Source organism: Cryptomeria japonica, unplaced genomic scaffold (assembly GCF_030272615.1).
Source record: "Cryptomeria japonica unplaced genomic scaffold, Sugi_1.0 HiC_scaffold_164, whole genome shotgun sequence".
Classification (NCBI taxonomy): Eukaryota; Viridiplantae; Streptophyta; class Pinopsida; order Cupressales; family Cupressaceae; genus Cryptomeria; species Cryptomeria japonica.
This window is the reverse complement of record NW_026728986.1, coordinates 147,501-162,500: the sequence shown is the minus strand read 5'-3', so window position 1 is coordinate 162,500 and position 15,000 is coordinate 147,501. Positions and strand designations below refer to the sequence as shown.

Here is a 15,000-nt window from a genome sequence, read left to right as displayed (position 1 = left end):
GTGCACCTCGGGTGGGCACCTTGGTGCGCATGCCTTGCCTGGGCTGCGCACCAGGGCGGGCTCAAGATGGCACCCGCGTTCCTTTTTTTTCACTATCTTTCAAAACGGAAATTTTAAAATCTCATTTTTTTTTGCCTTTTTCTGGAAATTAGTGAAGGCAGCGCATCAAAGGTGCGCACCTCGCTGCCCACCACGGTGCGCAACGCCGGTGGGCACCCGGGAGTGCTTCGAAGTGTGCTCCAAGGTGCTGCGTGCACGTTGTCGGAGCCCGGTTTGCCCCGGGTGCGCACCTCGCGTGCACCTTCGTCGGGGTGGGCACCTTGGCTGGGTTTGCCCCGGCTGCGCTCCGAAGCGGGGTTATTGGAGCGCCGCCTCTTTTTTTGTCGGAGCGTTTGGTGGGGTTTCTCGCATTGGCTCTTCCGAGGCCCGGTTGCCACCCTGGCGCGCACGAAGTCGGAAGTAGGGTTAATTGCCCGGGTGCGCACCTTTGCCAGGGTGGGCACCTTACCTGGGCTGCGCACCAGGGCGGGCTCAAGATGGCACGCGCGTTCCGTTTTTTTCACTATCTTTCAAAACGGAAATTTTAAAATCTCCTTTTTTTTTTGCCTTTTCTGGAAATTAGTGAAGGCAGCGCATCAAAGGTGCGCACCTCGCTGCCCACCTTGGTGTGCTCTGAGGTGCGCACCCGGGAGCGCTACGAAGTGTGCTCCAAGGTGCGGCGTGCACGTTGTCGGAGCCCGGTTTGCCCCGGGTGCGCACCTCGCCTGCACCTTGGCCGGGGTGGGCACCTTGGCTGGGTTTGCCCAGGGTGCGCTCCGAAGCGGGGTTACTGGAGCGCCCCCTCTTTTTTTGTCAGAGCGTTTGGTGGGGTTTCTCGCATTGGCTCTTCCCAGGCCCGGTTGTTGGGTGCGCTCCCACCCTGGCGCGCGCGAAGTTGGAAGTTGGGTTAATTGCCCGGGCGCGCACCTTCGCCAGGGTGGGCACCTTGGTGCGCACACCTTGGCTGGGCTGCGCACCAGGGCGGGCTCAAGATGGCACCAGCATTCCCTTTTTCTCACTATCTTTCAAAACGGAAATTTTAAAATCTCGTTTTTTTTTTGCCTTTTATGGAAATTAGTGAAGGCATCGCATCAAAGGTGCGCACCTCGCTGCCCACCTTGGTGTGCTCCGAGGTGCCCACCACGGTGCGCAACGCCGGTGCGAACCCGGGAGCGCCCCGATGTGTGCTCCAAGGTGCGGCGTGCACGAAGTCGGACCCCGGTTTGCCCCGGGTGCGCACCTCGCGTGCACCTTGGTGCGCACACCTTGGCTGGGTTGCGCGGCCTGGTGGGCACCATGGTGCGCACCAAGGAGCGCTCCGAAGTGTGCTCCAAGGTGCGGCGTGCACGAAGTCGGAGCCCGGTTTGCCCCGGGTACGCACCTCGCGTGCACCTTCGCCGGGGTGGGCACCTCGGCTGGGTTGCGCGCCCTGGTGCGCACCAAGGAGCGCTCCGAAGTGTGCTCCAAGGTGCGGCGTGCACGAAGTCGGAGCCCGGTTTGCCCCGGGTGCGCACCTTCGCCGCGGTGCGCACCATGGCGTGCACGAAGTCGGAGCCCGGTTTGCCCCGGGTGCGCACCTCGCGTGCACCTTCGGCGGGGTTGCGCGCCCTGGTGGGCACCATGGTGCGCACCAAGGAGCGCTCCGAAGTGTGCTCCAAGGTGCGGCGTGCACGAAGTCGGAGCCCGGTTTGCCCCGGGTGCGCACCTCGCGTGCACCTTCGGCGGGGTTGCGCGCCCTGGTGGGCACCATGGTGCGCACCAAGGAGCGCTCCGAAGTGTGCTCCAAGGTGCGGCGTGCACGAAGTCGGAGCCCGGTTTGCCCCGGGTGCGCACCTCGCGTGCACCTTCGCCGCGGTGGGCACCATGGCGTGCACGAAGTCGGAGCCCGGTTTGCCCCGGGTGCGCACCTCGCGTGCACCTTCGCCGGGGTGGGCACCTCGGCTGGGTTGCGCGCCCTGGTGCGCACCAAGGAGCGCTCCGAAGTGTGCTCCAAGGTGCGGCGTGCACGAAGTCGGAGCCCGGTTTGCCCCGGGTGCGCACCTCGCGTGCACCTTCGCCAGGGTGGGCACCTCGGTGCGCACACCTTCTCAATGTTTTCTTGCCTTTTCTGGAAATTGGTGAAGGCAGCGCATCAAAGGTGCGCACCTCGGTGTGCTCCGAGGTGCGAACCCGAGAGCGCTCCGAGGTGCCCACGAAGTCGAAAGTCGGGTTAATTGCATTGTTTTCCCCGGGTGCGCTCCGAGGTGCGCAACATCGGCGCGCACCAAGGAGGGCTCCGAAGTGTGCTCCAAGGTGCGCACGATGGCGTGCACCTCTGGTGCGCACGATTCGGAGCTCGGTTTGACCGGGGTGCGCACACCTTGGCTGGGTTGCGCACCTTTTGTGCGCTCCAAGGTGCGCACGAAGTCGGAGCTCGGTTTGCCCCGGGTGCGCACCTTCGCCAGGGTGCGCACCTTGATGCGCACGCCTTGGCTGGGCTGCGCACCTTGGTGGGCGCCATGGTGCGCACCTTTCGTGCGCTCCAAGGTGCGCACGAAGTCGGAGCTCGGTTTGCCCCGGGTGCGCACCTTGGTGGGCGCCATGGTGCACTCCGAGGTGCCCAAGATTGGTGCGCACCAAGGAGCGCTCCGAAGTGCGCTCCAAGGTGCGCGCGAAGTCGAAAGTTGGGTTAATTGTCCGGTTTGCCTCGGGTGCGCACCTTGCGTGCACCTTCGCCAGGGTGGGCGCCTTGGTGCGCACACCTTGGCTGGGCTGCGCACACCTTGGCACCCGCGTTTCCTTCATTTTAAATTTTTTTTTTTTACAATCTCTCAAGTGGGAAATTCTATAATCTCAACTTTTTTTGCCTTTTCAGGAAACTTTTGAATGGAGCGCATCATTGGTGCGCTCCGAAGTGTGCTCCAAAGCTCTCTCCAGCTGCGTGCACCTGCCCCGGCCGCGCACCCGGCCCCGCCCAGCTTCGCTCACCTGTCCCGGGCGTCTGGTGCGGAACCTTAGAGTAAGAAACATCACCGTGCACCTTGGCCAACGTGCGCGACTCGACCGAGCGCGCACTGGCCGAGGTGCACACCGATTTCACCTGGGTGCGCGCGCAGCACCTCGGGCGCACCGGGGTGCGCGCACAACGCCCGGGTTGCACCGTGGCCTGTGTGCTCGGGGCGCCTCGGGTGCGCGCTCGGTGTCGCCCCCGCGCGCGCGGTAGTGCGGGCAGCGCACCCCGGCCCGGCCCGGCCCCGACGAGAACGCAAACGGGCAAAAGGTTTATTCAAATAGCATTGCGACGCCCGGCGAAAAACTAAAAAAGGGTGCAACACCGGGACTTCCCGGGAGGTCACCCATCCCAGTACTACTCCGGCCCAAGCGCGCTTAACTGCGGAGTTCTGATGGGATCCGGTGCACTAACGCTGGTATGATCGCACCCGTTATGAGCTTGTCGCAGTGTGTACTTAGCAAACCGCGACCCACGTGCGAATCCACCCCGGCCACCCACCCCCGTCGAGGTGCACACCCTCCCTCGCGAAGTGCGCCCCGTTCGCCAAGTGTGAGCCCTGCCCGGGTGCGCGCACCTTGCTAGGGCGTCGGGTGTGCACCCGGCCCGGCCTACGTGCGTGCACCTGGAGGGGGCGTCGTGTGCGTGCAGTGTCCCGTCTGCAACGCGGTGCCCACACACCACCTCGGGCGCAACGACCTGCGCTCACATGTGGGCCGAGTGCACCTTGGTGCATGTTCGGGGCGCCTCGGGTGCACGCTCGATCTTGCCCTGGTGCACCAAGGCGCTCGGTTTGCCCCGGGTGCGCACTTGGTGCAAGGTGGGCACCCAAAATAGGGATCAAGCACCAAAACACAAGTTTCGGGATGCAAAATGGGACCCAAGGACCACAAATGCGTTCCAAGACCCATGATGGGTCCACGAGAACAAAAATGTGTTCCGAGACTTAATAAACAAATATTGGGTTTTAGGAGAAGAAACATGCTCTGATGCCCAAAACGAGAATCGACCCCGAAAAGGCCACAGGCCAAAAGTGGGATGCGAGACAAAAAAAAATGGGACCCGAGGACCAAAATTGGGTTCCCAGGTCGAAGACAGGGCAACCGGACAAGAAACGACCTCTAAGGCTCGAAATGAGTCCCGACGACTAAAACTTGACAAGAAGCACCCATCAGGCACCCAACTCGACACCCATGGGATGCCGACCCACCCGGGCTTCCACCTAGCACACCTTGGCACCCACCCACCCTCGCACCCAACCTCGCACCCAACTTAGCACCTTTGAACCCACATTGGCACTCACCCTGACCCTGGCACCTTGGAACCCACATTGGCACTCACCTTGACCCTGGCACCCACCTTTGCACTCACCTTGGGACCCACCCTGGCTCCCACCTCGGCACCCACCCAGACACCCACCTTGGTTCCTTGGCACCCACCTTGGATCCTTGGCACCCACCCCGACACCCACCTTGGCACGCAACTTGGCTACTTGCCACCCACCTTGGCTCCTTGACGCCCACCCCGACAACCACCCCGTGACCTACCCTGGCTAGGGTTGGTGCACACCCACCCTGGTGCCCACCTTGGCACCCACCCTATGACCCACCTTGGCACGCACCTTAGTACCCACCCCGTTACCCACCCTAGGACCCACCCCGTGACCCACCTTGGCCAGGGTGGGTGCACCCACCCTGGTGCCCACCTTGGCACCCACCCATCCTAGCACCCAGCCTGTGACCGGGCTTGGAACCCAACCTTGCACCCGCACCCGTCTTGGCCAGTGTGGGTGCGCACCCATCCTGGCACCCACGTTGTGACACACCCTTTAACCCACGCACCCTAGCACCCACGTTGGCACCCACCTTGGAACCCAACCTAGCAACTTGGCACCCACCCCGTGACCCACCTTGGCATCCACCATAGCAGTCGCCGACTTGGCACCCACCTCGGCACCCACCTTGACACTTGTGGACCCACCTTGCCACTCACCCTAGCATCGACCCATCCTAGCACCCACCCTGGCACCTTTGCACCCTAGCACTCACCCATCCTAGCACCTAACCTGTGACCCACCTTGACACTCACCCTCGCACCCACCTTGGAACCCAACCTAGCACCCACCCACCCTGACACCAACCCTAGCACCTACCCACCCTTGCACCCACCCTGTGACCCATCTTGGCACCCACCCATCCTACCACTCAACCTATCACCCACCTTCTCACCCACCTTGGCATCCACCTTAGCACCCACCCACACTGGCACCTTGGCACCCACCTCGGGCAAGGTGGGTGCACACCCACCCTGGCACCCAATTTAGAACCCACCGAGCATGTTACCCACCTTGGCACCCACATTGCAGCCCACCCTAGTACCCACCCTATGACCCACATTGGCATCCACACCCTAGCACCCAGGCACCTCGACACCCGCCTTGACACCCACCCTAGCACTGAACCTGTGACCCACCTTGGAACTCACCCTAGAACCCACCCACCCTGTGAACCACCTTGGCATCCACCTTAGCACCCACCCACCTTGGCACCCACTCTAGCACTCACCCATCCTAACACCCAACTTGTTACCCACCTTGGCACCCGCCCTCGCGTCCACCTTGAAACCCACCCTAGCACCCACCCACGCAGGAGCCCACCTTGGCACCCAACCTAACACCCACGCATCCTGGCACCCAACTTGTGACCCACCTTGGAACCCACCCTAGTACCCACCTTTGAACCCACTATATCACCAACCCACCTTGGCACCCACCCTATGACCCTCTTTGGAATCCACCCTAGCACGCACCCACCCTGGCACCCACCATGGAGCGCACCCTAGCACCCACCCACCTCGGCACGCACCTCAACACCCACCTTGGTGTGCGCACTGCGCCAACCTCTCAAAGACCCTATGTGGTGCGCTCCAAAGTGTACACCTTTGGTGCGCTCCAAGGTGCGCACCTTTGGTGCACACCGAGGTGCACACCAAAGTGTGCACCGAGGTGAGCACCAAAGTGCACTCCAGGGTGCACACCAAGGCGTGCACCTTTGGTGCGGTCAATGCAAACGAATTCGGAAGTTGGGGTCGATGTCCTAATCGCTGCTGCAGACTACACGTATGAGAATCGGACAAATAGCTTTATATAGGGGAGGTGTTGCGTTTGATGGGTCGACTCCCCTGGTTGTGTGCACTGCACCAACTTCAAAGACCCTGTCTTGTTTAAGAAGTCAAAAGTTGGGGTGGATGTCCTAATCATTGCTGCAGTCTACGCATGTATGAGAATCAGACAAATAGCTTATATAGGGGAGGTGTTGCATTCGGTGGGTTGACTCCCCTGGTTGTGCGCACTGCGCCAACCTCAAAGACCCCGCATAGCAGAAGAAGTCGGAAGTCGGATTTTGGTGAGCACCAAGGCGTGCACCTTTGGTGCGGTCAACGCAGACGAATTCAGAAGTTGGGGTGGATGTCCTAATCGTTGTTGCAGGCTACACATGTATGAGAATCAGACAAATAGCTTATATAGGGGAGGTGTTGGGTTTGATGGGTCAACTCCCTTGGTTGTGCGCATTACGCCAACCTCAAAGACCTTGTTTTCGTTAAGAAGTCAAAAGTTGGGGTCAATGTCCTAATGGCTCCTGCAGGCTACACATGTATGAGAATCGGACAAATAGCTTATATAGGGGAGGTGTTGGGTTTGATGGGTCGACTCCCCTGGTTGTGCGCATTACGTCAACCTCAAAGACCTTGTTTTCGTTAAGAAGTCAAAAGTTGGGGTCGATGTCCTAATTGCTCCTGTAGACTACACATGTATGAGAATCAGACAAATAGCTTATATAGGGGAGGTGTTGGGTTTGATGGGTTGACTCCCCTAGTTGTTCGCATTACACCAACCTCAAAGACCTTGTTTTCGTTTAGAAGCCGAAAGTTGGGGTCGATGTCCTAATTGCTCCTGCAGGCTACGCATGTATGAGAATCAGACAAATAGCTTATATAGGGGAGGTGTTGGGTTTGATGGGTCGACTCCCCTGGTTGTGCGCATTGCGCCAACCTCAAAGACCCTGCATTGCGGATGAAGTCGAAAGTCAGAGTTTGGTGTGCTACAAGGTGTGGTCGAAGGTGCTCACCTAGGTGTGCACCTTTGGAGCACAGGAAAAGTGCCCTCCAAAAGTGCGCACCTTTGGAGTGCACAAAAGTGCCCTCCAAAAGTGCGCACCTTTGGAGCGCAGAAAAGTGCCCTCCAAAAAGTGCCCTCCAAAAGTGCGCACCTTTGGAGCGCAGAAAAGTGCCCTCCAAAAGTGCGCACCTTTGGAGCGCAGAAAAGTGCCCTCCAAAAAGTGCCCTCCAAAAGTGCGCACCTTTGGAGCGCAGAAAAGTGCCCTCCAAAAGTGCGCACCTTTGGAGCGCAGAAAAGTGCCCTCCAAAAAGTGCCCTCCAAAAGTGCGCACCTTTGGAGCGCAGAAAAGTGCCCTCCAAAAAGTGCCCTCCAAAAGTGCGCACCTTTGGAGCGCAGAAAAGTGCCCTCCAAAAAGTGCCCTCCAAAAGTGCGCACCTTTGGAGCGCAGAAAAGTGCCCTCCAAAAAGTGCCCTCCAAAAGTGCGCACCTTTGGAGCGCAGAAAAGTGCCCTCCAAAAAGTGCCCTCCAAAAGTGCGCACCTTTGGAGCGCAGAAAAGTGCCCTCCAAAAGTGCGCACCTTTGGAGCGCACAAAAGTGCCCTCCAAAAGTGCGCACTTTTGGTGCGCACCAAGGCGCTGGTTCGGTCGTTGCAGGCGAGTTCGGAAGTTGGGGTCGATGTCCTGAGCGGAGGTGCAAACTACACAGGTGTCGGAATCGGACAAATAGCTTATATAGGGGAGGTGTATGCTTCGATGGGTCGACTCCCCAGGTTGAGCGCACCGCGCCAACCTCAAAGACCCTACGGTATGGATGAAGTCGGAAGTTGGGTCCGATGACCAATTCGATTAGTAGGTATGCTCATGAGGTCGGAATTTGGGTCCGATGACCTGCCATGTGCAGGAAGGCGAATGTTGACACTGTGCGTTGCAAGGTGCACACCAAGGCGCTGGTGCGGTCTTTTTAGTCGAGTTCGGAAGTTGGGGTCGATGTCCTGATCGGAGGTGCAAGCTACACAGGTGTGGGAATCGGACAAATAGCTTATATAGGGGAGGTGTATGCTTCGTTGGGTCGACTCCCCGGGTTGAGCGCACCGCGCCAACCTCAAAGACCCTACGGTATGGATGAAGTCGGAAGTTGGGTCCGATGACCGATTCGATATGTAGGCATACTCGCGAGGTCGGAATTTGGGTCCGATGACCTGCCACGTGCAGGAAGGCGAATGTTGGCACTGTGCGTTGCAAGGTGCGCACCAAGGCGCTGGTTCGGTCGTTGGAGGCGAGTTCGGAAGTTGGGGTCGATGTCTTGATCGGAGGTGCAAACTACACAGGTGTGGGAATCGGACAAATAGCTTATATAGGGGAGGTGTATGCTTCGTTGGGTCGACTCCCCGGGTTGAGCGCACCGCGCCAACCTCAAAGACCCTACGGTATGGATGAAGTCGGAAGTTGGGTCCGATGACCGATTCGATATGTAGGCATACTCGCGAGGTCGGAATTTGGGTCCGATGACCTGCCATGTGCAGGAAGGCGAATGTTGGGACTGTGCGTCGCAAGGTGCGCACCAAGGCGCTGGTGCCGTCGTTGCAGTCGAGTTCGGAAGTTGGGGTCGATGTCCTGGTCAGAGGTGCAAACTACACAGGTGTGGGAATCGGACAAATAGCTTATATAGGGGAGGTGTATGCTTCGATGGGTCGACTCCCTGGGTTGAGCGCACCGCGCCAACCTCAAAGACCCTACAGTATGGATGAAGTCGGAAGTTGGGTCCGATGACCGATTCGATACGTAGGCATATTGGCGAGGTCTGAATTTGTGTCCGATGACCTGCCATGCGCAGGAAGGCGGAATTTGGGTCCGATGACCGAGTTGATGGCGTGCCATGCGCAGAAAGGCGGAATTTGGGTCCGATGACCGAGTTGATGTTGATGGCCCGCCATGCACAGGAAGGCGGAATTTGGGTCCGATGACCGATTTGAAGGCGTGCCATACGCAAAAAGGCGGAGTTTGGGTCCGATGACCGAGTTGATATTGATGGCCCGCCATGCGCAGGAAGGCGGAATTTGGGTCCGATGACCTGACATACGCATGGAGTCCGACTCGGGGGCCGATGTTCGATTCGATGACTTGCATTGTGGGTAAAGTCGGAAGTTGTGGTCTTTGACCCGATTCGATGACCAGACTTCGGCTGCTTGAGAATCGGACAAATAACTTATATAGGGGAGGTAGTGTTCTCGAGCATCCTCCCCCCGTGCCCGTTTATGTCGATTGATGCTGGTGCTCGACTGGTTGGAGCGCTCGGATGCAAAAATCTTGCACCAGGATTTATCGATTGTGATGGACACGGCAAGTCTCCTGATTGCTATGCAGGAGCTCATCGTGAATCTCTATGCGGCCTTGGTATGGACTCGACCTGCGGAATGGTTCGGCAATGGTAGTCGCTCCAACACGTCCTTGCAATGGCCACAGAGGTGATTCGACTAGAGCTCCAGTCTAGCTTTTGGGTTGCTTGGCGGACTGGTATAGCCGCGATCGAGTTCCGGCCATGAACGTTTTAGATAGCTCTTGGGCTTTCTGGGACGGAAGTCGGAAGTTTGGGCTGTTGTCCGATTTGATGACCATTCTTCGGATGTGTGAGAATCGGACAAATAACTTATATAGGGGACTGTGTTGTCTCACGCAGCCCCCTCCGTGCCCCTCTATCTCGACCGATGTTGGTGCTTGAAAGGGTTGGGATCGCTCGGATTTATAAACGTGCACCACCATTTGTCGAGTGTGAGGGACGCGGCAGGTCTCCTAAATGCTATGCGGGCGCTCTCTGAGAATCTCTATCCGGCCTCGACACAGACTAGTCTTGCTGAATGGTTTGGCACTGGTAGTCGATCCAACACGTCGTTGTTGTGGCCGCCTAGGCGATTCGATTCGAGCCCCCGTCTAGCTTTTGGGTTGCTTGGCGGATTTTGCCCTATCCGCAAGTGAGCTCGGTCCCTAAACGTTCGAGAAACCCGATTGCTATGCGCCGACTCTCTTTCTTGCAAGCCTCCATCTAGCTTTTGGGTCTCTACGGAACGGAAGTCGGAATCTGGGACCGTTGTTTGATTCGACGAGGCAGACTACGATTGTGCGAGAATCGGACAAATAACTTATATAGGGGAGGTGTTGACTGGAGCATTCTCCCCCGTGCCCCTCTAACTCGACCAATGCTGGCGCTCGAACGGTGGTAGCGCTCGGATTTTCATTGAGCGCCAGCATTGGTCGATTTAGAGGGGCATGCGAGATTCCCGAATGCTATGCGAGGGCTCTAACGGAAATGTCTATTGGTTTCGGTATGGATGCAATTGCGAGTGGTTCGGCAAAGGTAGTCGTTCCGATGCGTCCATGTCGTGGCCAAATCGATAATTCGATTTGAGCCCTCGTATAGCATTTGGGTCTCTCGATGTGATTCCGCATTCCAGTCCCTTTGGGCACTGCTTGAGCCGCATCCCAGGGGGTTCCCTTCCCAATAATCTGCCTCGCAACCCGATTGCTATGCGGTGAGGCTCCTCGGCCGCCTCGGAACTATCTGTGTATCAGACGCATCGCGGGATAAGGGGTTGGCAACGGTAGTCGCCCCAAGCGCGTCCGATGCTTGGACCATTCCGAGGCGGCCCTGAAGCCTCTTCCGTCTAGCCGTTGGGTCCTTCTCGCCGCATCCCTCGCCTCGCACCCCGATTGCTATGCGGTGAGGCTCCTCGGCCGCCTCGGAACTATCTGTGTATCGGACGCGTCGCGGGATAAGGGGTTGTCACTGGTAGTCGCCCCAAGCGCGTCCGATGCTTGGACCATTCCGAGGCGGCCCTGAAGCCTCTTCCGTCTAGCCGTTGGGTCCTTCTCGCCGCATCCCTCGCCTCGCACCCCGATTGCTATGCGGTGAGGCTCCTCGGCCGCCTCGGAACTATCTGTGTATCGGACGCGTCGCGGGATAAGGGGTTGTCATTGGTAGTCGCCCCAAGCGCGTCCGATGCTTGGACCATTCCGAGGCGGCCCTGAAGCCTCTTCCGTCTAGCCGTTGGGTCCTTCTCGCCGCATCCCTCGCCTCGCACCCCGATTGCTATGCGGTGAGGCTCCTCGGCCGCCTTGGAACTATCTGTGTATCGGACGCGTCGCGGGATAAGGGGTTGTCACTGGTAGTCGCCCCAAGCGCGTCCGATGCTTAGACCATTCCGAGGCGGACCCGAAGCCTCTTCCGTCTAGCCGTTGGGTCCTTCTCGCCGCATCCTTCGCCTCGCACCCCGATTGCTATGCGGTGAGGCTCCTCGGCCGCCTCGGAACTATCTGTGTATCGGACGCGTCGCGGGATAAGGGGTTGTCACTGGTAGTCGCCCCAAGCGCGTCCGATGCTTGGACCATTCCGAGGCGGACCCGAAGCCTCTTCCGTCTAGCCGTTGGGTCCTTCTCGCCGCATCCCTCGCCTCGCACCCCGATTGCTATGCGGTGAGGCTCCTCGGCCGCCTTGGAACTATCTGTGTATCGGACGCGTCGCGGGATAAGGGGTTGTCACTGGTAGTCGCCCCAAGCGCGTCCGATGCTTGGACCATTCCGAGGCGGACCCGAAGCCTCTTCCGTCTAGCCGTTGGGTCCTTCTCGCCGCATCCCTCGCCTCGCACCCCGATTGCTATGCGGTGAGGCTCCTCGGCCGCCTTGGAACTATCTGTGTATCGGACGCGTCGCGGGATAAGGGGTTGTCACTGGTAGTCGCCCCAAGCGCGTCCGATGCTTGGACCATTCCGAGGCGGACCCGAAGCCTCTTCCGTCTAGCCGTTGGGTCCTTCTCGCCGCATCCCTCGCCTCGCACCCCGATTGCTATGCGGTGAGGCTCCTCGGCCGCCTTGGAACTATCTGTGTATCGGACGCGTCGCGGGATAAGGGGTTGTCACTGGTAGTCGCCCCAAGCGCGTCCGATGCTTGGACCATTCCGAGGCGGCCCCGAAGCCTCTTCCGTGTAGCCGTTGGGTCCTTCTCGCCGCATCCCTCGCCTCGCACCCCGATTGCTATGCGGTGAGGCTCCTCGGCCGCCTTGGAACTATCTGTGTATCGGATGCGTCGCGGGATAAGGGGTTGTCACTGGTAGTCGCCCCAAGCGCGTCCGATGCTTGGACCATTCCGAGGCGGCCCCGAAGCCTCTTCCGTGTAGCCGTTGGGTCCTTCTCGCCGCATCCCTCGCCTCGCACCCCGATTGCTATGCGGTGAGGCTCCTCGGCCGCCTTGGAACTATCTGTGTATCGGACGCGTCGCGGGATAAGGGGTTGTCACTGGTAGTCGCCCCAAGCGCGTCCGATGCTTGGACCATTCCGAGGCGGACCTGAAGCCTCTTCCCTCTAGCCGTTGGGGCTTTCTCGCCGCATCCCTCGCCTCGCACCCTGATTGCTATGCTGTGAGGCTCCTCGGCCGCCTTGGAACTATCTGTGTATCGGACGCATCGCGGGATAAGGGGTTGGCAGTGGTAGTCGCCCCAAGCGCATCCGATGCTTGGACCATTCCGAGGCGGCCCTGCAGCCTCTTCCGTCTAGCCGTTGGGGCCATCTCGCCGCATCCCCCACCTCGCACCACGATTGCTATGCGGTGAGGCTCCTTGGCCGCCTCGGAACTATCTGTGTATCGGACGCATCGCGGGATAAGGGGTTGTCACTGGTAGTCGCCCCAAGCGCGTCCGATGCTTGGACTATTCCGAGGCGGCCCTGCAGCCTCTTCCGTCTAGCCGTTGGGGCCATCTCGCTGCATCCCCCACCTCCTCGGCCGCCTCGGAACTATCTGTGTATCGGACGCATCGCGGGATAAGGGGTTGGCAGTGGTAGTCGCCCCAAGCGCGTCCGATGCTTGGACTATTCCGAGGCAGCCCTGCAGCCTCTTCCGTCTAGCCTTTGGGGCCATCTCGCCGCATCCCTCGCCTCGCACCCCGATTGCTATGCGGTGAGGCTCCTCGGCCGCCTGGGAACTATCTTCGTATCGGACGCATCGCGGGATAAGGGGTTGTCACTGGTAGTCGCCCCAAGCGCGTCCGATGCTTGGACTATTCCGAGGCGGCCCTGTGGCCTCTTCCGTCTAGCCGTTGGGGCCATCTCGCCGCATCCCCCACCTCGCACCCCGATTGCTATGCGGTGAGGCTCTTCGGCCGCCTTGGAACTATCTTCGTATCGGACGCATTGCGGGATAAGGGGTTGTCACTGGTAGTGGCCCCAAGCGCGTCCGATGCTTGGACTATTCCGAGGCGGCCCTGCAGCCTCTTCCGTCTAGCCGTTGGGGCCATCTCGCCGCATCCCCCACCTCGCACCCCGATTGCTATGCGGTGAGGCTCCTCGGCCGCCTTGGAACTATCTTCGTATCGGACGCATCGCGGGATAAGGGGTTGTCACTGGTAGTCGCCCCAAGCGCGTCCGATGCTTGGACTATTCCGACGCGGCCCTGTGGCCTCTTCCGTCTAGCCGTTGGGGCCATCTCGCCGCATCCCCCACCTCGCACCCCGATTGCTATGCGGTGAGGCTCCTCGGCCGCCTTGGAACCATCTTCGTATCGGACGCATCGCGGGATAGGGGGCTGTCACTGGTAGTCGCCCCAAGCGTGTCCGATGCTTGGACCATTCCTAGGCGGCCCTGAAGCCTCTTCCGTCTAGCCGTTGGGGCCTTCCCGCCCCATCCCTCGCCTCGCACCCCCGATTGCTATGCGGTGAGGCTCCTCGGCCGCCTTGGAACCATCTGTGTATCGGACGCATCGCGGGATAAGGGGTTGGCACTGGCAGTCGCCCCAAGCGCGTCCGATGCTTGGACCATTCCGAGGTGGCCCTGAAGCCTCTTCCGTCTAGCCGTTGGGGCCTTCCCGCCCCATCCCTCGCCTCGCACCCCGATTGATATGCGGTGAGGCTCCTCGGCCGCCTTGGAACTATCTGTGTATCGGACGCATCGCGGGATAAGGGGTTGGCACTGGTAGTCGTCCCAATCGCATCCGATGCTTGGACCATTCCGAGGCGGCCCTGCAGCCTCTTCCGTTTAGCCGTCGGGGCCTTCCCGCCGCATCCCTCGCCTCGCATCCCGATTCCTATGCGGTGAGTCTTCTCGGCCGCCGCGGAACTATACCTGTTATTGCTACTGCATCCTTCGGCTGGTAACCTCCTCTGCCGCCTTGGAACGTTCTCTTTGTCGGACGCGTCGCGGGATAAGGGGTTGGCACTGGTAGTCGCCCCAAGCGCGCCCGATGCATAGACCGCTCCGAGTCGACCTTGCTTTCAGCCTCTCACATGCATAGACCTCTCTGAGTCGACCCTGCAGCCTCTCACGTTTAGCCTTTGGAATCTCGCCTCACAACATGATTGCTATCCTTGATGCATCCCTTGCCTCGAGCCCTGATTGCTTTCTTGGCTGCATCCCTCCTCTCCTCACAGCCCGGTTGTCATCACTGCTTCATCCGTCGCTTCATGCATTCTGGCTGCTGGGCCCTTCCCACCGCACACCTCGATTGCTATCTCTTCTGCATCACACACCCCGATTGCTATCTCTGCTACATCCCTCGGCTCTCACTTCTGCATCCTTCGCCTCACACCTCGATTGCTATCAATGCTGCATCCGTAACCTCACACCCCGATTGCTATGCGGGGAGGCTCCTTGGCCGCCTTGGAAATTTCTGTGTGTCGGACGCACCGCGGGATAAGGGGTTGGCACTGGTAGTCGCCCCAAGTGCGCCCGATTCTTAGACCGCTTCGAGGTGACCTCGTAGCCTCTTTCGTCCAGGCTTCCTGCCTTCAACGCCCTTTTTACACCTCGATTGCTATGCGCGGGCTCGTTGGCGTCTATCACCTCTCTGCGAAGAGTGGCACGATGATTGTTGGGGTA

At 59.6% G+C, this 15,000-nt stretch overlaps 1 non-coding gene across 1 annotated transcript; it reads right to left on the bottom strand.

Moving 5' to 3' along the window:
- Positions 1–3,341: 3,341 nt before the first annotated feature.
- On the bottom strand, positions 3,342–3,460 carry LOC131867133 (5S ribosomal RNA). Its single transcript, XR_009365725.1, has one exon. It is a non-coding gene; the product is annotated as a 5S ribosomal RNA (ribosomal RNA).
- Between the last annotated feature and the right edge of the window lie 11,540 nt (positions 3,461–15,000).